General features: G+C 47.0%; 1 pseudogene; it reads left to right on the plus strand.

The window, feature by feature from the left end:
- Positions 1–238: 238 nt before the first annotated feature.
- On the plus strand, positions 239–1,496 carry LOC136539598 (uncharacterized; annotated as a pseudogene).
- Positions 1,497–23,127: the final 21,631 nt, after the last annotated feature.

The raw sequence follows: 23,127 nt of genomic DNA on the forward strand, positions 1-23,127 counted from the left end.
TTTCGCTTGCTTGCGCATGCCACGTTGGGCTGCTACTGCCCAAATCACATGAGCCCATCCTGGTGTTCGCACTGGACTTGGACCTAAGACCATCAGGCCCTTGGAAGACGAAAAGGGTGGTCAGATTAACGCGGCATCGACTTGGTCTGGTCACGAACTGCCGGTCGTGCAAGCTCCCTCGATTGACTGGCATGTGTATTTTGGCATCCATGGGCCATGATGGCCTGAGCAAGAAAACGGCCGGATCGGAACACTCTTACGACCTGGAGGACACACACATCCAACCTCTTCTCGTCCAATAATCTCATCTCCCTTCACATGATAGATGCTTCTGTCCTCCTTCCAATCTGATCATCCTTTCCTGTGCAAAAAGTGGATCAACTACTGATGTGATTATTAGCATCTGTAGGCGGGCGCCGGTGAGAGATCAGTCCAGAGACCTATCGCAATCATGGCAGAGATGGTGGGGTCCATCGTCGTCGGCGAGGTGGTGAACCGGACCTCCGACTTCCTCATCAGCAAGCACAGGGAGCGGCTGAGCACGCGAGAAGCCATCGAGCGGCTGGAGATGGCGCACATCAAGATGGAGGCCGCGCTGGAGCTGTCCGGCCGCTGGCAGCAGGCCACCGACGCGTCCCTGCTCCGCTGGCGCCGCAAGCTCCGGCGCGCCGCGGACGAGTGCGACGCCGCGCTGCACCGGTGGAAGCTGCGGGAGCTGCAGGAGGAGGACGCCCGGGAGAAGCTGGCGCGGGCGCCGCTCCCGCGGCGCGTCGCGCACGCGGTCCTGTGCTTCGTCTCGGGGCTCCTCCTCCTGATCGCCCGCGGCGGTGGCGACGACGAGTGCTCCCGCGCCTGCGCCGCCGTCCAGAGGTTCGAGAGGCTGGCCAGCGGCGCCGCCGAGTTCCTCAGGTGCGTGGAGTTCGGCAGCGCGCCGCGGAGGTTGTGCGGCCGCAGCGGCGGCCTGTTCGGCTTCGGCCCCGTCGTTGGGAGGCTCGGCGGTGAACACGCGAGCTACGAGAGGCTGCAGGGAGCTCCTCAGCAGCACCGCTTCTTGGACGCTGCGCCCGCAAGTCCGGCGGCAGAGCTTTGGGTGGACAGCAAGCCCTGCCGTGCCTACCCAAAGCGAAGGGCGTCCGGGAAGAAACTGCTGCTGGTATGAAACATGGAGAGGCAACCCGGATGTGCTCCAGTTCCAGACGCAGTCAAGTCAGCAGGGCCACGTCACAGCAGCTCTGGCAGGGGGTTCCGTCTGGGCTCCGGAGAGCGCGCGGTCACTCTCACGGCTGAAGGGGACAATTTTAGGGCCCAACTTGTAGACCGTACCGTGCAAATTCATCGAGTCTATGGTAAAACAAAATCGTCTTGTTTCGTGTTTCTTCACGATTTCTAGATTGTTGGGAAGTCTAAAGTCCTGCCAGCTCTTTTGGTGCAGCCATCCAGGCAGTTCAAACAGATTTAGAGAATTATAACATGCCCGTATTTTTAGTGCTCAAATATATTCCTTGAAAGAATTATTTCTTTCATGTCGGTGTCAATACGATTTGTTAACATTATGGACAGCCAAATGGGCAGGACCAACGGGTGCCACAGGGCACAGTCCAAGCAGGCCCGATGGCCAGTGCTATGCTTCGACCGTGGTCTTGGCCCGTAATGCTAGCATGAGCAAGACATAGTTGGTTTGATCCCATTTTACTCAAAAAAAAAAGGTCTGATCTCATCATGTTAACCTTGAAGACTCACCTCCATACCCTAGTCCCAACTCTCAATCTCACTTGCCTCCCCCTCCCCCTTCCCTCCACAGTGCAGCATCGTAGCTCCACTCTAGCGGTCAGCCAGGCATGCTAACACTTGGACCCCCTGGATGATATCCACAGACCTTAGAGCAACCATCCACTCTCATTTGCTTTGAGAGAATGCATTAAGTGGAATTAGAGATCATGTTTGTTTCGGGTTTGCTTACTATTCTTGGTGGTTGCCGCCATCTTAACGGCTTAGAGTAGCCGGACTCCGTTGAAACACTCAATTAAAGATTGTGCGGAGCTTTGGAGGTGATTTGTGCTAGGCTCTTGTGCTCATCCCTGTTGGAGTTTGCGAAAATCAAGTTTAGTGGAATATAGGTGCTCAGAGTGCCTTGCGATTGAGCAGGCTTAGAGATCATGCCCTCAAGTGAGGAGGCAATCTTGGAGGGAAAGCGGTAATCCTATAACTCACCTCAACGTGGACGTAGGTGACTAGCAAGTTACCAAACCACATGATATATCTTTGTGTCATCCCTGTGTGGTATCACTTCCTAGCTCTTTATTACTTGCATTTCAATTCTAGTGACATAGCCTAATTTACATCTTTGATACTAGAATTATTCAGGTTCTCACCCTAGGATAGCAAAACACTAGCTAGAGTAGAATTATTATATTAGTGTCTTCTTTTAGTCTTGCCTAGTGTGTTTTTGAACTTGCAGAATTTTAATTTAGACTATTCACCCCTCTAGCCATCCAAATAAAGATCATTTTAACAATGTTGTGCCTCACTACTGTGATGAACTTGTTAGCTCCAAAGGATATGTTAGCTTCAGATGATGAGACCAAGGAGGTGAAGGATTACTGATTCGAGGGATGTTGCGCTCTTTGAGGCAATTAATGTTGTGCCTCACTACTGAGAGAGATGTTAGATCCAAAGGATATATGTTAGCTCTAAGTGGGGAGACGAAGAAGGCTGTGAAGGATTCTTTGTATATGTTGAGTCAAATGGCTGTGCACCAAAGTGAACGGTGTGATGATTTAGTGTTTCACGTTTGTGTTGAAGGTTCGATATGGTTGGTCCAACAATAGCTAATAGTGTATTTGGTTTATGGAATCACCCCATGCTTCATGAGGTGGTACATCATACTTTCATTCTATGAATTTGGTGGAATCAATTCATTCCTCGTGCGTATACTAATTATTAGCTTGTGAGAAATGAGGTGATGAATCAACTCATTATGTTCCACAAATCAAACAAAAAAGTGAATAATAAGTAGATAGACCATCTTTCTTCAAACCAAACAAATCCTTAATGATCTATTTGGATCCCTTACCTGCTTTACATGTGGAAGGATAAAACAGTGGCTATCGATACGGATCGAGTGAATAAGCTTATCAAACCATTAACGTTGGGTCTGCAGAAAATAGACGCGTGTGTGCGTGTTCGTGGCCTCTGGCCTTCTGCTCCGGGTGCCATTAGAATGAGCTGGCTAGTAGTTTATTCCTAGATTCTGTATCTAACAAATTATGGCTGCTATGCGAGACTGGATGAGCCAACAAATAAGTGTTGTACAGCTAGTGAGGAAATGATAGCGACTTTTCTGAAAGTCAACACTGACGACGGTGATAGGTTTGTTTGGATGAGGCTGCTATCCGAAAGTCAACTGACGGTGATAAATTTACAGAATCTAAAATACACGAATACAGTAGTGGTGCTGTTCAAACCAACATCCAACAAATTTATTATGCAAAAGTATTTACCTAAAGTTTATAGTGTTTATCTTTTATACAAATAACAAATCCCTTTCACTTCACTGATCAGCCCGGGCGGCTACCTAGGGTCCCTAAGCGGTGGTTTTGCCACTACCGAGTATACATAATAACTAAATAAATGATTGTGTTATGGTACAAAAGAAATCTAAAAAATAAAAAAAAAGAACACTGAATATTTTATAGAAAAAAGGAATAAAATTAATTAGCCCTAGATCTTTAACGTTCATCCGATCAATCTAATTCTTAGACCAGAGAAAAGAATCATAGTAATAAAATGAACAAAGAAGAAATGAAAGGTAATAGGACGACTAATTCTAAATAATATAAATACTATTAGAGTTCAATTTAGAGGGAGAGCAGATAAGAAAGCACTAACTACATTTAACAAAACTAATTGGAGAGTGTACTATGACGACGAACTAGATGTTTGATAGAAAAATAATAAATAAAAGGAACAAAAGACATGAATAAAATAATAAAAAACCAAAAATTAATTATATAAGATGCTATTAGAGAAGAAATTTTGAATACAAATAACATCATTAATTAGCTAATTAGAACATTAAGTAGATAATTAAGGGGGTGTATTAATGGGGGCATGAAATTTTAGGGGTGCCTGCCCCCCTCAGCCCTCTTGCCTCCACCCGTGGCTCCAACACTCTATAGCTTGCAAGCCATAGAAAAATATAAGGACACTCTTAACAGTACAGTAAATTATGCTCGATCTCTATAAGAGATGTATACCTCACCTATAGATGGATCAAAATAACCCTCATTCAATGATGTAGCTATAACACTCTATCCAAGACTAACATGGGCCCCACCTATTAGTTATATTATAATCTTATATTACCCAAAGCTCCTATCTTCTCTTTTTATCATCCCCGTTGTTGCAAGATCTAGCCCTAGGCCCTGACATCGCCATTGATGTGGTCCTTCTCGCTCATCCTCTGCCTCCACCACATCCTCTAGCTCCTTCACGTGCCTTTGCTCCCCATGCCAGCGACGGTCCATTGTGCTCGTCCCCCACCTCCTCCATTTGCCCACACGCCTTGTTAGCGGTGGCCGAGGCAAAGGCCACCTGCGCAGTGGCGAAGGAGACCCGAGCCCACCTGCGTGAGCACCCACGAGGACCATGGCGGACGGGCGCAAGCTCGCCCACGGACATGGTTCGAGGTCACCGGCGTGGCGGTGGCCCAACGAACCCAAGGTTAGCAAGAATACTAGAGATAGAAGAACGTCATGGGATTTGGGTAGAATCTCGAAGGAAGGATTAGACTTATAGAATTGTGGTTCTCTCTATACAGCTCACCCTCTTTCTCATGGCTTCTCACATTTTTACATCCAAACGCAACCCGTCCCTTGCTCGCAGTAGCTTATCTGCTCTGTTGTTATCTGGATAACCCTAATCTAGGCTAACGATGCACGTGTTGGCCTGCTTGGTGTGCATGCTCCTCTAAGGCCCATGGAGTACTTGTGTCAGCTTGGAAATTGTAGTGGAAGCAGAATATGTAACACCGAGCTCACCTGCGTGAGCACCCACTAGGACCACGACGGCCGAGGTCCAAGCTCGCCCACTAATGTGACAGGTGGCTAGTGCGTGAGCTCTAGCTCGCACACACACGTTGACGGTGGCTGTGTAGGGACCTCTTCTGAGGCCTGGTGCATGGATCCAGAGAGAGGGATGGGAGAGCAAGAAGACTAACATGTGATGGGGCCTGCTCAGATGAACTCTTGTACTAGCAGCTGAAAGGTCCTTGTTTGGTTTTGGTAATTGAGTGACAACTTAGGTGGACTAATTGTGTTTATGTGAGATACACAGGTGATTAGTCCACAGGTACATGTGTATGAGCAACATATGCCATGGAGGTGAAAATGGCTTGGAGATGTTGCAAAGCTCACACATGTGATGACGAAGGAGCTTAAATGCACATGAGACATGACATTGAGTCATGTGATCAAGGTGGAGAAGATCAAGACAAGACTTGGCTTGATGGACCGGTTGCAAGCGTGAAGGGCAAGTCGAAGGCTTTGGAGTGATGGACCGCGTGGCAGTGAAGCTTGAGCAAGACTTGGCGCCGATGGACGATGGCAACGGTGAAGAGCAAGTAGAGTCAAGATCGATGAACCAATATGATCATGTGATGATATGAAGTGGATCATATCATTGTTGATCGTGTTGGTGCATGTGTTGCATCGACATTGAAGGAGATGGAATGGAATGCGCAAGACAAAGGTATAACCTAGGGCATTTCATTTCACCGGTCATAGGTGTGTAGAGAAGTTTATGACCGGGTTTAGGATAGATGGCCGTACTATCAAGAGGGGCAAACTTGTTTGCATATTGGTCATCTAGTGCCACTCGAGTGATCTAACTTTGCATTGTCGCTAGGATCGAGTGGGCAAATGGAGGAGATAACTAACTTTGTTAGTTTGTACCTTAGTGGCCTTAGCCATGAAGCATGATGGAGTGTCGAAGATAGAAGGCTTCTCATTGATAGCAATGCTTGCAAGTGCCTTCTTCTTGGTGGTCTTATCATCATCACTATCATCATCATCATCACTTGAGGAAGCATCACTATCCTAAGTGACCACATATGAACCACCCTTCTTCTTCTTGATGGTCATCTTGTCCTTCTTCTCTTTCTTTTACTTCTTGTCCTTCTCTTATTCTTCTTGTTGTCATCATCATTGTCGCTATTGTATGGACATTGAGCAACAAGATGATCTTTGCTTCCACACTTGAAGCACCTTCTTAATTCTTCTTTGTTCTTGGATGAAGACTTCTTTCTTCTAGCACGGTAGCCCTTCTTCATCATGAACTTGCCAAATTTCTTTACAAAGAGAGCCATCTTCTCATCATCATCATCATCCCATGAGCCATCATCTTCACTTGATGTTTCTTGCCTTGCCTTGCCCTTGGATGATGTGGCTTTGAATGCCACACTCTTCTTCTTCTCATCTTTCTTCTCCTTCTTTTCTTCCTTCTCCTCATCATCTCTATATGTATCATCGGTCATTATATCTCCCAACACTTGGTTTGGTGTCATGGTGTCCAAACCACTCCTCACTAGAATAGTGACCAATGTGCCAAATCTTGAAGGTAAGCATCTTAAGAACTTGTGGGAGAAGTCCTTGTCCTTCACCTCTTCTTCAAGTGCTTTGAGATCATTGACAAGCACTTGAAGCCTATGAAACATCTTTGGTACACTCTGATCCTCCTTCATCTTGAAGCTTGCAAACTTCTCTTTGAGAATGTATGCCTTTGCACCCTTCACGGCTTGAGTGCCCTCAAATGATTCTTTCAACTTCTTCCAAGCCTCATGAGCCATCTCAATTTTCTTGATTTGCTCAAATGTTCTCTCATCAATTGCATCATGAATGGCGCTTAGAGCAATGTCATTATTTTGGAGAAGCACTTCTTCGGCCGCGGCGGGATTCTCTGAATCACCAATCTCAATTTTGGTTTCTACCACCTTCCACACTTTTCTATTGATTGACTTGATATGTGTGGTCATCTTTGATTTCCAATACAGATAATTTATGCCATCAAATTAGGGTGGCTTCTTGGTGTTGTTGATTTGAGCCATTTTTACACCGAAGGTTGTTAAGCCACAAATCACGGTGACCTCGGCTCTGATACCACTTGAAAGGTTCTAATGGTTAGAGGAGGGGGGTGAATAGCCTAATAAAAATTTCTACAACAACACTTAACAAACTGGTTAGACAATTATGAGGCAAAGCAAGTGTTGCGCTAGCCTACTAAAAATGCAAGCCACCTACCACAATTTTAGTTTCTATTGTCTCTAACCACACAATAGCTATGTCACTACACTAAGTTAGTGTGCTCTCAAAGACTAACTAAAGAGCCACACTAACCAAACTAACAAGCTCTCACAACTACCTACACTAAAGAGCTTGATAACTAGTTTGCGGTAATGTAAAGAGAGAGAGCAAGATAGTTATACCGCCACATCGAGGAGTGAACCAATCAATCACAAGAATCAATATCAATGAAGACCAATCACCTCAGAATTAAATGATGAACACAATGATTTTTTTTCTGAGGTTTACTTGCTTGATGGCAAGCTACTCCTCGTTGTGGCGATTCACTCACTTGGAGGTTCACGCGTTAATTGGCATCACACGCCAAACCCTCAATAGGGTGCCGCACAACCAACACAAGATGAGGATCACACAAGCCACAAGCAATCCACTAGAGTACCTTTTGGCTCTCCACCAGGGAAAGATCAAGAACCCCTCACAATCACCACGATCGGAGCCGAAGACAATCACCAACCTTCGCTCGATGATCCTCGCTGCTCCAAGCCATCTAGGTGGTGGCAACCACCAAGAGTAACAAGTGAATCCTGCAACGAAACACGAATACCAAGTGCCTCTAGATGCAAACACTCAAGCAATGCACTTGGATTCTCTCCCAATCTCACAAAGATGTTGAATCTATGATGGAGATGAGTGGGAGGGCTTTGGCTAAGCTCACAAGGTTGCTATGTCAATGCAAATGGCCAAGAGAGTGAGCTTGAGCCGGCCATGGGGCTTAAATAGAAGTCCCCACGAAATAGAGCCATTGTACCCCTTCACTGGGCACAACACGGGGTGACCAGATGCTCCGGTCATATTGACCGGACGCTGGACCTCAGCGTCCGGTCATGCGATGCATGCCACATGTCCCCTCTCTTCAAATGTCGATCGCCTGATCTCAATGGTCAAGTGATGATCGGACGCAACAGCTCAAAGTGACCGAACGCTGAACACCAGCGCCCGATCGTTTCTAGTAAGCCTCCAGAGATGACTTTTCACGACTGGACACGTCTGGTCATGCTCGACCAGACACACCCAGCATCCGGTCACATGGTGACTCTTCTATGCGCTGCCACATCAGCCAGATCGGACTCACCCTGTCCGCGTCCGGTCACAAAGTGTTCTAGCATTTGGTCGAAGACCGACTGAAAGGTCCTTGTTTGGTTTTGGTAATTGAGTGACAACTTAGGTGGACTAATTGTGTTTATGTGAGATACACAGGTGATTAGTCCATAGGTACATGTGTGTGAGCAACATATGCCATAAAGGTGAAAATGGCTTGGAGATGTTGCAAAGCTCACACATGTGATGATGAAGGAGCTTAAATGCACATGAGACATGACATTGAGTCATGTGATCAAGGTGGAGAAGATCAAGACAAGACTTGGCTTGATGGACCGGTTGCAAGCGTGAAGGGCAAGTCGAAGGCTTTGGAGTGATGGACCGCGTGGCAGTGAAGCTTGAGCAAGACTTGGCGCCGATGGACGATGGCAACGGTGAAGAGCAAGTAGAGTCAAGATCGATGAACCAATATGATCATGTGATGATATGAAGTGGATCATATCATTGTTGATCGTGTTGGTGCATGTGTTGCATCGACATTGAAGGAGATGGAATGGAATGCGCAAGACAAAGGTATAACCTAGGGCATTTCATTTCACCGGTCATAGGTGTGTAGAGAAGTTTATGACCGGGTTTAGGATAGATGGCCGTACTATCAAGAGGGGCAAACTTGTTTGCATATTGGTCATCTAGTGCCACTCGAGTGATCTAACTTTGCATTGTCGCTAGGATCGAGTGGCGTGGCAAGTTGAGTGGCTAACATCCTTTGGGAAATGATTGTGAAAAGCTAACACACATACACATGGTGGTGTACACTTGGTGGTGTTGGCACATTTACAAAGGAGGTGGTGTTTGCAGGGTTGAGATGGATTCGGCGCTTTCGGAAAAATGGAATGCCTATTTTCTATTACGCCGGATGCAAATTCTTGGTGGTTAGCACATTGGAGCAAGGGTGAAGAAGTTAGAAGTGAGAACGAGTTGATAGCGAAGATGCTGGCGTCGGTCAACTGACCGGACGTTGGATCTGAATGCACCGGATGCTGGCCGGCTGCGTCCGGTCAGGCTGACGTACGGTGACGCAGAAGCTGGAGTGTGACCGGATGCTGGCTGCGTCCGATCAAGTGTGACCGGACACGTCCGGTCATGCTCGGGAGCTTACTAGAAACAACCGGACGCTGAGGGTCCAGCGTCCGGTCAGTTGAAAGCTGCTGCGTCCGGTCAGGTAAAGTGACCGTTGGAACCGGGACACGTGGTCGTCTGCGAGCGACCGGACGCTAAGGTCCAGCGTCCGGTTAACACGACCGGAGCGTCCGGTCGACCCGACCGTTGCCCAGTGAAGGGGTAACGGCTAGTTTAGCCCTTGGGGCTATAAATAGAAGTGGCCTTCGGCCATGGCTGGTGCTAAGCACCTTGGGGGACTTTGTGTCCATGCTTGAGAGTGCTTGGGATCCCTCCATCACACACATACTTGATAGTGATCATTCGATTGTGTGAGTGAGCGATTCTAGTGCGATTGCATCGTGAGGTTGCATCGAGTGGCACTAGGTGATCGAGTTGCAAGCCGGTGGTGCTTGTTACTCTTGGAGGTTGCCACCTCCTAGACGGCTTGGTGATGGTCTCCATGGAAGCCCGCAAGAAGCTTGTGCGGCGCTTCGGAGAAGAGCTTGTGAGGGGCATTGTGCTCGTCCCGCGGGAGTCGCGAAGAGCAACTTTAGTAAAGCGTGTCATTGAGCTACCCTCACCTTCGGGGTAGGTTCTTGTGGCGCTCGACGCGCGGGCTTGGCGGGTGATGCCAATTAGCCACCGAACCACCAAGTGAGCGGTCGACACAACGGGGACTAGCGTGTTGGCAAACACGTGAACCTCGGGAGAAAAATCATCGTGTCAACGTTGTTCTTCCCGTTGGTTTGCATTCCCGTTACATAAGCTTGCAATTACTTTCATACACATTGAGCTTGTGTTGTTGCTTTAGTAATTAGTTAGCTTGTGTAGCTTGCTAATTATCTTCTTGCTTGTGTAGCATAGAAGTAGCTCCCTTGCGTGGCTAATTTGGTTTGTGTAACCTTGTTAGTCACTTTACTTAGTTTGTGTAGCTAAGTAATTGCGCTCTCTAATTCGGCATTGGTTGCCTTGTTATTGAGCATTGCTAGTGAGCTTAGTTGGCTTTGTGCTTTTGCTTACTAGCATGTGTAGGAGCTCCCTAGTTGCTTAAAGTACTAGTGGTATAGGTTTGTGTAACCTTGCTCCTAGAATTATTTAGGAGAGCTCTAACTAGCCCGGCACCTTTGTTGCATAATTGTTATCTTTGCAAGGTGCTAGTGAACATATATAGTGGGGTATAGTCTTGGCTAGACCGATAGTTTTAATTCCGCATTTGTATCGGTTAGCCGACGCGATTAAGTTTTAGAAAAGACTATTCACCCCCCCCCCCCTCCTCTAGTCACCATCTCGACCCTTCAGCAGCTCTCGCCACATGTAGCGACAATTCCATCTCTCTTGTGATTTCTCTCTCCTATGTGGAGGTGTTGTAGAGAGCTAATCAACACTGGTGTGGGTGCCCTAAGAGAGAGGGAGGAGTGAGAAAAAGATAGGGTGGGGAGTGGTGGTGGGCTTGGGTACAGTGGGTGTGGTGCGGTGGGTGGGTGAGGGAGGGTACAAGGTGAAAAGGAAGTTATCATCACCTTTGGTTAAAGGGGTGGGCAATATTATCTGTGGTTGCAAATTATAATCTTGGGTAAAACACTTTTCATTGTTGAGTATACTAGCTATATCACAATTTTATAGAAGAAACAAACCATTAACTCCCATGACTAAGGTAAAGGACTTAATGTATTACAGATGGTAAAATGGTTATATTCAGTACTTTGTTTAAAATTTGATCGACAATAAAGGCAGAATAAATTTCATGTAGCAACCACAAATGTTAGACAAAGAGCAAGTGTTCTAGGTTTTCGGCCTTGTTTGGTAGGGCTTCTCCCTGGCTCCGGCTCTGGCTTTTCTAGAGGAGTCCTACCAAACGTTTTGCCGCAGGAGCTGTTTTTCAGAGAAAAACAGAGGAGTCGGAGCCGTTTTGGAGGAGCCACAGATTAGCTCCTCTAGAGGAGCCTCTCATATGTTCTACTCTCTCCATTCCAATTGTAAGTCATTCTGACTTTTATAGATATGTAGCTTTTATTATTCTATATCTAGACATAGTCTATACTAGGTGCATAGCAAAAGGATTGTACCTAAAAACCAGAGTGACTTATAATTTGGAGAAGAGAGAGTACAATTTAATTTCTTCGAAGTGGAGTAAAAAAAACAAAATTATGCAGTGATTTTTTTTGTTATCTTGCACTCCATTCCTTCCAAAATATAAGAGGTTGTAGTGTGGTCCTAAACCAAACTGCCCTAGTTTTGGTTAATTTGTAGAAAATTAAAATAACTAAAATACCAAATAAATGCATGATCAAGATCTATTTCATGGAGGATTTAATGAAATTAAATGTTGTTATAGATGGTTATTTTTTTATAAACTTGGTCGAAGTTAGGGAAGTTTGACCTAGGAGAAAACTGAAATCTCTTACATTTTAAAACGAGAAAATTTCCGATTTGACACCAGAAATAATGATGCTTTTCTATTTGACACCGAAATTAAAATTCTTTTCTATATGTCCTCCACTTAAGTTTTTCTTTCCTATTTGACATTTCCGTCAGTTCTGTTAGCAACTAACGTTAGTTGTCCAAGTGAGGCAATGGGAAAAGACCGTTATGCCCTTTGAGGGAAGCAAATGAACTCGGTAGTCTCTGGGAGTCGTGGCTGTTCGTCCTCAGGGCTGGCCGTCGCGGACACGCGGGCGGGCGCCGCAGCCTCGAGGCCGGCCATCGCGGACATGGGGGCGGCCAGCGCGACCAAGGCGTGCGCGAGCAGGGCCGGCGCGCCGAGGACACAACACCAACTCACAGCAGGCCGGCGCGCCTGCTAGCTCCGGCGAGGCCGCGCCCATCCCGTCACCGCGCCTGCGAGCTCTGGCCCCGGCCGCGCCGCCGCGGGAGAGGCCGCCATGGCCGCATGCCTGCGAACCCTGAACACCGGCCGTAAGTTGTGCTCTGTTTTGCCCCAGTGTTTCTTTGTTTGATGTCATCATGATGTCATACGCGTTATATGGTTGTTTTCCTTTAGAAAAATAATCTCATAAATTCATTATATATTATGAATACACGTATGCGTGTCTCACACCAGCAGCAAAACTGAGCCATCCATCTCGTGATCTACGGCTAAGATTAAACAGATTGATATTGAACTGATATAATTATAAGTAATTATATAAGATTATGTTCATTCCTTTATTTATTTTACAAAAGCAAAAAGAAAAATATAGCAGTTCGAGATAAAAACATTCAAAAAGAAAGATAGCAATGTCAACCATGGAATGTCATGACTGGTAAAAAAAACTCCAGGGGTAAAACGGACTTTTCTCCTAGGACTTAACACCGTTAGCAGTCCAAACTGACGGAAATATCAAATGGGAAAGAAAAACTCGAGTGAAGGACAGATAGGAAAGAATTTCAGTTTCGGTGTCAAATAAGAAAGCAGCATTATTTCTGGTGTCAAATAGAAAATTTTCTCTTTTAAAACAGAGGAGGAAATTGGTTGCATGCTCCTATATAAACCACACAACTCCGTTGAAAAACAAAACATATTGAAGCCTTATTTTTATCCACTAGTGGCAATATTAGTTAGCTAACTATTAGCCAGGTGTTATTTGGATCCACTAGCTAAAGGTGGACACATCGGTGATTTTGTCTATAATGATATCATTTTCTGTTTGCTATTGATAGTGCACAAGCTTAGAGGTAGGTGGGATCCACATGCTTAACGAGATCATTCACAACCGTCTTTCTTAAATACATACACTCTCTAAATCCTCGTTTAGAGAGTGTCGTTCTAATAAAAATCGTTTTATATATCTCAACACCCTCAACAATTTTTCTCTAAATATTTTTTGGCACTTTGGTTATCTAAAGGGTTAAGAATAATATATCGATAAAAACATTGTCTAATGGTGTTTTGGCTATCTTAATCGTGGGTCAAATTATGCATACCGTTAAATATAACTACTCTATTATGATTTGAGTCAATGCAAGGAGGTGGTTTGGAATCTTCTCTCGAAAGAATTGAACATAGTTTCTTTATATATACTGGGAAAATACCTCATTCTCTTCAGAAGTCACGACTTAACGAAATCTGTTCACTGCGCTGCTAAATCTTTCTACCCCTTCACATTCTCCATTTCGCAAGTTGCCTGCGCCATCTTTACTCACAAGGTTCGGTCTTCGGAATTCCCAGGCTTGAGACTTGCAGCACTTTCGTTACAACTATACGTTTCATATTCACCTTTTTCATGTGCAGATGTTCGGTTCTGTTGTCGTCGAGGAGACAGTGAAGCAGATCTTGTCAGCTCTGTCTGACAATGATCATGAAGGGAGATCGGATGATGAAACGGAACACGTGGAGAGGCTGGAGATGGCGCAAATCAAGCTGGAGGCTGTCCTCGAGGCATCCGTGGGGTGGCAGATCAAGGATCCGTCACTGCTGCGCTGGCGCAGGAAGCTGAAGCGCGCGGCGCAAGAGTGCGACGAGGCGCTCCACAGGTGCAAGCAGCGGATCGTGGAAGACGAGGAGAAGCAGCGAGCTGCAAGGAGCTCCTCCTTCCCGCAGCGGCTCGCTCACGCCACCAAGGCGTGCCTGTCCTCCGTCATCGCCGGCCACCGTGACGAATCGAGCACCACCAGAGACGACGCTCGAAGGTTCGGGTGGTTCGCGGACGGCGCGAGCGACTTCCTGCGGTTCGTGGAGCTCGATGGCACGCCGCGCCGCTACATGTTCTTCGACCCTCTCATCGGGCAACTCCTCGCCGGCAAGGAGCTCCGGTACAGGCTTGTCCGGGGAAGCCAGCACCATGTCCTGTGCATGCGCCCCGTGAGCTTCGATGGCCGCGGGCTGGAGGCCAAGTTCCTCTACGTGTACGAAGACGACGACGCACCGGAGAACAACTTCTGCCTAGGTCTGATGCTCCGCCTCTCCGAGAGCATGGACGTCGTCCGTATCGCCATCAAGTGCCTGCAGCAGCTGCTGGTCACGCCTCACTTAAAGTCCACAGCCGAGGTCGCCATGCGAGAGATCGCTCAGCTGCCTACACAGGACTTCTCCTGGGTGCCTTACGTTGAGTCTGGTCACAAAGAGCACTGGAACAGCATCCACGGAATCTTGTCCCAGGTGTCGCGCCCAAACCCAAACTGCTGCAAGCATCACCACCGTGAGCCCAAGCCTTGCAGCAGCAGCATGCACGCAGCGAAGCTACCATTACCACACGTGCCACTGGAACCAGTTATCGAAATGTATTTCGTGCGCATCATCCCTGCAGTGTCGTCACGGCAGAGCGCTCGAAGGAGAAAACTTGTGCAGGGTGAAGCAAGAAGCCCTTCCAAGGAATTGTTCCCACATCTGAAGCTTGCTATCCACTACTCGCCTCATGGTGTTCCAGAAGACATGGCGTCGCCTTCGGTTGGGAGTTCGACAGTTGAGTTCATGGATGGCAAGCAGCAGCATCTGATGCATAAGGACATGAGCCTAGAGCAACTCGACGAGATCATGCTGCCGAAGGCGATAGATTGCCTTAACCGGAAGCCCGAAGCATCGTTGTATCAGCTGTCCTGGAAGTCTAAGCATGAGATGGCGTACCTTCGGCTTGAGAAGACAGGGATGGTAAAAATGACACGGGACGACATTGGTGACAATCCTAGCAGGGACAGAAGGGCAATGCTCCAGCGCCGGCAAGATCCGAAGCTGGAGGCATGGTTAGAGGTGTTCACAGACTTCCTGAAGCCGTGGGTTGCACTCGCACCTCAAAGGCTACAGGGCCCAGTGTTGGAATGGATTAAAAAGGCAGATGAAATGTAATCAGACACACAAAACCTGCTGTTATATTTGTCAAAAAGGGGAACATAAGTCAACGAATCAGTGGTGCTTCTGTAAAAACCGTTCTACAATTGTAAGTTTGTTCATGTGCCCGTACTGTGCCGCGTCAGGTGTATGTATGTCCACCGTCATATATATTGTACCCCCTCTGGTACAAAATTTGTGTAATGAATGTAAGGATTACGTGCCCATTACATGATCATATCTTAACTTTTGGTGATTCAATTACAACACAAGTTTAGAACTAATATGCGTGTTAAAGAAGTTTTTTTAGAAAGGACGTCAAATGCTGTGCCGCAATTTCTATTAGACAAAGAAAGAAAAATGCAAGCATCAGCTCAGTTTCTTTTATTGGAAATTGGGCCAGAAAAACCATACAACTGAGGAGAGTGCCCTACTCATCCTGTACAACTTTGATACAACTGTCACAACTAACGTGGCCACTTGTAACTTGGTCGAATCGACCCAACTAACAACAACTACTCAACTATCAACAACTTGGCAAAAGAAATGACCCAACTAAGACACCTCAACTAGAAAAGACAACTTGGAGAACCGAACACCATCACCCTTAGAGCACAGAGCACCATCACCCTTGGGAAGCGCCATGACAGATGACAAGAGGTCCACAGCGGAAACTGGATCGCTTAGCAAAGCCTTCAAGAAGAAAACGATGCCAAGAGCGTCGACAAGCTAGCCCATAGAGGGAAGGTTTCACATGCAAAATCCAGTACGGTAGAAGGAGATGTAGAAAAGAGTGCCTCCAAGGAGGGCACGACGTCCGCATACGTCGTCGCCCAAGCTATCACTCCGACCTCATTTAACCTCCACACCTTAGTTGCCGGAGACCCTCAGAGATAGCCTGACCCGAGGAAACCAGCCCGAGCAAGGGATAAGGTAGGTGGTGGGGATAAGAGGGCCGAGATCATAAGAAGCCCCCAGTAGCCCAGCCCGCCACCCCTACCGAGCAGTCCCAGCATCAACCCACGCTGCGCAGGGCCTCTAGCAGCCCCCGCACCGAGCTACCACGCTAGCTCCCCATTCCTTCATGGCTCTGAGCCAGACCACAGCGAAGGCACCGAATCCAGGTGAAAGGACGCCGGATCCAGCATAGGGAGCGCTAGCCCCGACCAAGGATGTGCCGGTGCAGGCGTGCACCGCTACTCCGCTAGAACCACATCGAACCCACCACCGTCGCTACCATCTCCAATTGCGTCAACAGCACCCCACAACGACACCACCACCGGTCCTCGCATGCTACAGCTGACCGGGACAACACGCTCCACTCAGATCCAGCCATGGAGCCTGTAGATCTAGCCTCGGAGCTTCTGGTTGGTCCCATCGTCGTTGCAGATGTCGCCGGACTGGATGTCCCCGAGAGGAAGATAGGGAAAGAAGCCCCGCCGTAGCCGTCCTCACGGACACGCGATTTCTAGTAGTCCGCTCTGGCGACGGCGAGGTGGGGAGGGTCGAACGGGGGTAGCCGAGGTTTGCTCGCTAGGAGCCGCTCGTGCCGCCGTGAGGGGCGACGCGGGGGCAAGAGTGTTTTGTCTGGTGTTCGAACGGCTCAGTTGGGATGCATTGTTAAAGAAGTTTTAATAAGGGGGTGTTTGGATCCAGCTACTAAAATTTAGGAGGTATGTCGGGAGAATGTTGCATGGGGTGTTCGGATACTAATAAAAAAACAAATTACATAATCCGTCAGTACTCCACGAGACGAATTTTTTAAACCTAATTAATCCATCATTAGCGCATATTTACTGTAGCAAAACATTGTCAAATCATGGACTGATTAGGCTTAAACGATTCGTTTCGCAAATTAGTCGCAAACTATGCAATTAGTTTCGTAATTAGTCTATATTTAATATTCCATGCATGTGTCCAAACATTCGATGGGACAACGACTAAAATTTATGAGGGGCAACCAAACACCCCCTAAGTCTGAGTAATGCAAGAGAAGAAATGGCACGTATACCAGTGACGAAACATCAAATAGACAAGTGTGCAAAAGATGCACACACTAGCTGATCTGGCGGGCTGCGTAATGCACTGGACTATCGGGCGCATCGTCCAGTGACATTGTAGATGACACTTGTGCAGTGACTAGGGATGAAAATGGTACGGATATTTTTCGACCGTATTCGAAACCGAATCCGTTTAGAGGGGTTGAGATCTGTCTGTATCCTAGTCCAGATATCCAACATCCGATACCGTATCCGTATCTGAATACTCAAATTGCATATTTATGATGTCGATATTCAATCGTATGCTATCCGACATAGTTGACACTATCCGTATTCGAATCCGAATCCGGACAAAAATATGAAAACAAATATAATATCGGTGATATCCGTCCGTATCCGATCCGTTTTCATCCCCAGTAGTGACACACACCGGACGGTCCGTCGAGATGGAAATAGGAACACCAAGCGATCGATAAACACATGACGAACTGTCGAAGAAATTCCTACGGAGGATATTCCCCATCAAAGCATGTGCCGAATGATCCTATTGGAGAACAGAAGACCGGCAGATCATCCGATGAATTCTGGTAGCTTGGTCACTATGCTTAGCCATGCACAAGATGATCCGGCATGTATGGGAAGCTGCAGGGGATCATCGTACGATACTCTGAAGGCTAGCCATTGTGTGAGTGAACACATCGAACAGTCCAGCAAGGAGAAAAAGACACATATTTTTTTTTGAGGGAACAGGAGGGGCAGAGCCCCTACTGAGATTTATTGAAAAAAAGTTGGGCTGTGAAAGGCAACCGAAAAACAAACAGACAGGAATACCAGGTGGAGACTGGTTCAGGAAACAAAAAAGAATTGGAGAAAATACTCCAAACTAAGAACAAAAACCAAGCTAAATTAGACTTGCTATCCATTGATCAATTTGAGGGGAGTAACTTCTCTTTGCTCTCAATAACAGTAGCCCAAATTCTTTTCTGAAATCAGCTTTTGCACTTTCCATCATAGGATTGATCTGACGAAAAATAAGATCATTTCTAGCCTTCCATATAGTCCAGCACATGAGGGTGATGATTTCCATGAAAAAAGGTACTGAAAGCTGATCTTTGAAACTTTGGAGAGTTTGAAAAGGATCCAGGTTTTGATCCACTTGAACGTTCAGCCACACCCAACATTGCACTACAAATGGACAGTGTAGGAATAGGTGAATCAGATTTTCTTCAGAGGATGAATTGCAAAGGACACATTCATATTCCTGTAAGGTTATATTCTTTCTCTTCAGCAATTCTCTTGTGCTAATTCTGTCTTTTAGAAGGAGCCAAAAAACACCTTGTGCTTATTTTGATAGGAGCTGTTCCATAGCCATTTGAAGGCTGGGTGTGGGTTGCAGTGTCCACTAAGATGCTCGTAAACCCTTTTAACTGAGAAAAGGCTGGAGTTCCAAATGTATGTCCAAGTATCAGCCGAATTTTCCAAGTCAATACCATCAAGCTCTTCTTGCAAGAAGATCATCTGAGTATGTGCTTGCTGTGAAAGAGGAAGGTGAAAGAGACCATGAAGTAGAACCTGTGAGAATCCTTGTCTGAAAGTGATTTGTTTTTTCTTTGCAAAAGATAGGAGTTCTGGGTATTTGTGGGCTAGGATGTCATCTCCCCATAGATCTTTCCAAAACAGACATGATGTCCCATCATTAATTTTGACTCTGGCCAATCCTTTGAACTTATCAAGTAATCTTAAGACATCCCTCCACCAAAATGACCCCTTCTTTGAAGTACCAGGCAAATTTCCAGTGCTATAGTAGCATTCCCAAACCAGAGAAACCCAAGGCAAGTCTTGTCTGTTGAAAAATTTGTGCAAATGTTTTAGCAGTAGTGCTTCATTTTGTGTCTTGATGTTAAGGACCCCCAGACCACCTTCCTCTCTTGCTCTGCATACCATAGGCCAAGCTGCCTTTGGTTTTTGCTTTGCATTGATATCAGCTCCCTCTAGAGGCAATGCTTCCTGTATTTATCTATCTGGTCTATCATAGTTTGCTGAAGTAAGAAAGTGCTCATGCAGAAGGATGGAAGTGCAGTGAAGACTGAGTTTGTAAGTTCCAATCTGCCTGCCTGGCTGAGAAAAGTAGAGGTTGCAGCTAGTCTTCTCTCACACCAATTCACCATCGGTGTGAAGTCAATTACCTTGGGCTTTGAAAGGCTAAGAGGCAGCCCCAAGTAGGTGAAGGGGAGTTTTTCAGTTACACAGCCAAAAGTTCTTGCTAGGCGTGACAACTTATCTTCACTTGTGTTTATGGGCACCATCATGGATTTTGCATAGGTAACTCTAAGGCCTGTGGATTCCCCAAAGCTATGCAGAAGGGCTTTTAAGACCCATAGCTGTCTACTGCAAGCTTCCATTATAATCAGTGTGTCATCTGCATATTGAATGATTGGAAAATCAGTTGAGCTTCTGAGAGGAATTGGAAGCTTGATTAGATTCTGATCCTTAGCCTTGTTCAGAATTGACTGGAGTAAATCAGCTGCAAGCACAAATAGTAAGGGAGATAGAGGGTCCCCTTGCCTTACTCCTCTTCTACAATGGATCACTTTCCCAGGAACACCATTGAGTAGCACTGAAGAGGTCCTAGAATTTAGGATATTCTTTATTCAATTGATCCACTTCTGCCCAAAACCTTTTGCTCTAAGTATCTCTAAGATGGCTTCATGTTCAATTTTGTCAAAAGCTTTTTCAAAATCTAGCTTTAAGATGATCAAGTCTCTCCTAGATTTGTGGAAAATGTGTATGTACTCCAGAGCCCAAGCTAACCAATCATGTATTGTCCTTGTCTTAATAAAACCATACTGGTTTTTATGGACCAAATTCCTGATTACTACTTGCAACCTGTTTGCTAGCAGTTTTGTTAGCAATTTCAGTGAGGTGTTGAGCAAGGAGATAGGCCTGTAGTCTGAAACTGTTTGAGGTCCATCTTTCTTTGGAACGAGGGTGATGTGAGAGCCATTAATACTTCTTAAACAAACTTCACCATCATTGAAAGTTCTACATAGCCAGTAAAAGTCATCTGCAATCAGAGGCCAACATCCCTTCACAAACTCATTATTATATCCATCAGGCCCTAGGGATTTATTATTTGGCAGTTTTGTTACAATATCATCAATTTCCACTCTGGAGAAGGCCTCCTCTAATGAACCCAATCCATCAATAGGTTGAACAAGATCATCAAGGTTAAACAACATTTGACTGAAATCTAAAACAACAAGCCTTTCCTTGAAAGAATTCCATAAGAGAGCTACTTTTTCTTCATGTGCCTGGTGTATGGTTCCATTGCTGTCTTGCAAAGAGCAAATTGTGTTTTTCTGATGCCTTATTGTTGCCTCCAATATGTTCTTTGCTGCTTCAAAAGAGAGATGAGTTTTGCTGATATAATGTTTCTGAAATTCCACTCTGGTAATGAGAGATCTCTGAGCCCTTCTATTGCCTCTAGAAGATGCAGCACCAATTTGATGTTATCTATAACCAGAGCAAGTTTTGGGAGGCTGGCATTCCAAGTTTTAAGGACTCTTCTTAGATTTTTGAATTTAGCAGTGATGGCTCTGGTTGGATCCATCTGAACTTGTGGAGAAAACCAACCCTGGACTGCCACTGAGATGAATTGTTCATGTGATAGCCAGTGGTTTTCAAATCTAAAGATGCTAACCCTAGGTATTTTAGTGCTCACCTCAATTACACAGGGCCAATGGTCTGATGTTTCCATCACCAGGGTATTAGGATATTTGATTGTCCAGGAGTTAGATGTAAAAAACTAATCCAACCTTTCTAACAAAGGCTCAAACTGCTTATTTGTCCAAGTGAATTGACTGCCATATAGAGGGAGTTCAGTGAGCCCCAACTTGCTAATGGCTTCATTGAAGAGAAACCTTTCGTTCACATCGGCTCCATCTTTGTTTCTATCTTTAGGCTTCCTAATCAGGTTGAAATCACCTACAATGAGCCAATCTATCTCATGAGGCATTTGGATGTTTCTAAACCATTCCAAAAAAGCTCTCTTCCCTGCTGGTGTACATGAGGCATACACTGTTGTTAAGAGCCAATTGTCATTGTTTCACTTTGAGGTGAGCTCCACCGAGATAGCATAATCATGGGACAATTGTCTGTTGGACATCCAAAGTGATGGTCCTTCGCTGGTGGACACCCACTTTGGAGCATTTTGGCAGAAGGCACTCTGGTTCGGTGAAATTAAACCATAGGACATCGCGGACCGGTTGCAGCCGGTTGAGGAGAGAGAACAGCGGTGAAATGACATTCTTGCCCCTGCTGCTTTCTTCTTCCTCTCTCCCTTTCTCTTTTTTTCTGCTTCCTACTCCGCGGCAAGCAGGTCGCCTCGTGTGCCCATGGCCGGGGAGGCTGCTTCTGGTGTGCTCATGCTCCTCTAGCGCTGCCATGCCGGGCTCCCCCGTGCTCACAGCCTCGCACGAAAAAAGGACGAGAGGTCATGGCGGCGCGGCGCACCCTCTCCACCGCCGGCTGCGCCCGTAGTTTTCGACAGCGGCGTCGTCCCACGTGGCGAGCACGTGACTGGGTGGCGCAAATGATAAGGCTACGTGGCGAGCAGTCGAGCATGTACGCCAAGCATGGTGTGGACGGATGCGGGCTTCGCGGCGAGCACGTGGCCGGGCGTCGTAGTGGCACGGCAAGCATGGGCGCATGCCCAGGCGGCAAGGACAGGAGCGGACCTCGAGGCAAGCACGTGGCCAGGCACCTTGGTATCCATCATCAGGAACGCCACCACGGGTTCCTCTTCCTCCTTCCCGCGGCGCGTCGGTGGGATGCGGGGGATGGGCCGTCGGGGCACGGGGAACCGCTGCAGCCAAGGCGCGCACGAGCAGGAGCGGCCGCAATGGCGTGCGCAAGCACGGCCGCCAGGGCGTGGGCAGCCGCGGCCACCGTGGCTCTAGGCGGCGCCCTGTTTCATCCCGAGCACCCAGTCCAGCGGCACGTTCGAGACGCCGACCTCTCGCGCCGCCACGGCCGCGAACGGCATCGAGATGTCTGCCACGACGTAGCAGACCGGCGACACGCTGGGCCTGCTAAGCAGGTCATGCAGCAGTGCCTTGAACGGCTTGAGGCAGTTGCGCTCCATCGCCTCGTGGTGCGCCCGCAGCGTGCGCGGTGGGCCATCGAGGGACAGCCCATCCTTGGTGCCAGAGGCGCTCTGCACCGTGTGGGGTTGGCCGGGGAGCGGTCGGCAGGAATCTCAGCTTCACATCCTCAGTTCGCGTGGCCGCCAGCGCGTGGTGCGCTCGGCATTAAGCTCGACGAGACACCGAAGCGAGAGGCACCGGTTGCGGTGCTTGCCATGGAGTAGGAAACAGAAAAAAATAGAAAGAGAGAGAGAGGAAGAAGAAAGCGGTAGGGGCAAGAATATCATTTCACCGCTGTTTTCTCTCTTCAACTGGCTGTAACCGGTCCGCGGTGTCCAGTGGCCTAATTTCACCGAACCAGAGTGTCTTCTGACAAAATGCTCCAAAGTGAGCGTCCGCCAGCGAAGGACCATCACTTTGGATGTCCAACAGACAATTGTCCCCATAATCATTGCTGAAAACCAGTTGACCTGAGAACATGGAGCTCTTCTAGATCACCAAGATACCCCCAGAGGCTCCTTGTGAAGGTAGATACTAAAAAGAGTCAAAGACTGGAGGACAGAAGTTCTTGATGAATCCTATATCAAAATCTTCCTTTTTTTGTTTCTTGGAGACAAATAATTTCACTACCACTTTCAACAATCTTGTCTCCGATGGAATTC

This window comes from Miscanthus floridulus, chromosome 2, assembly GCF_019320115.1.
Source record: "Miscanthus floridulus cultivar M001 chromosome 2, ASM1932011v1, whole genome shotgun sequence".
Taxonomy (NCBI): Eukaryota; Viridiplantae; Streptophyta; class Magnoliopsida; order Poales; family Poaceae; genus Miscanthus; species Miscanthus floridulus.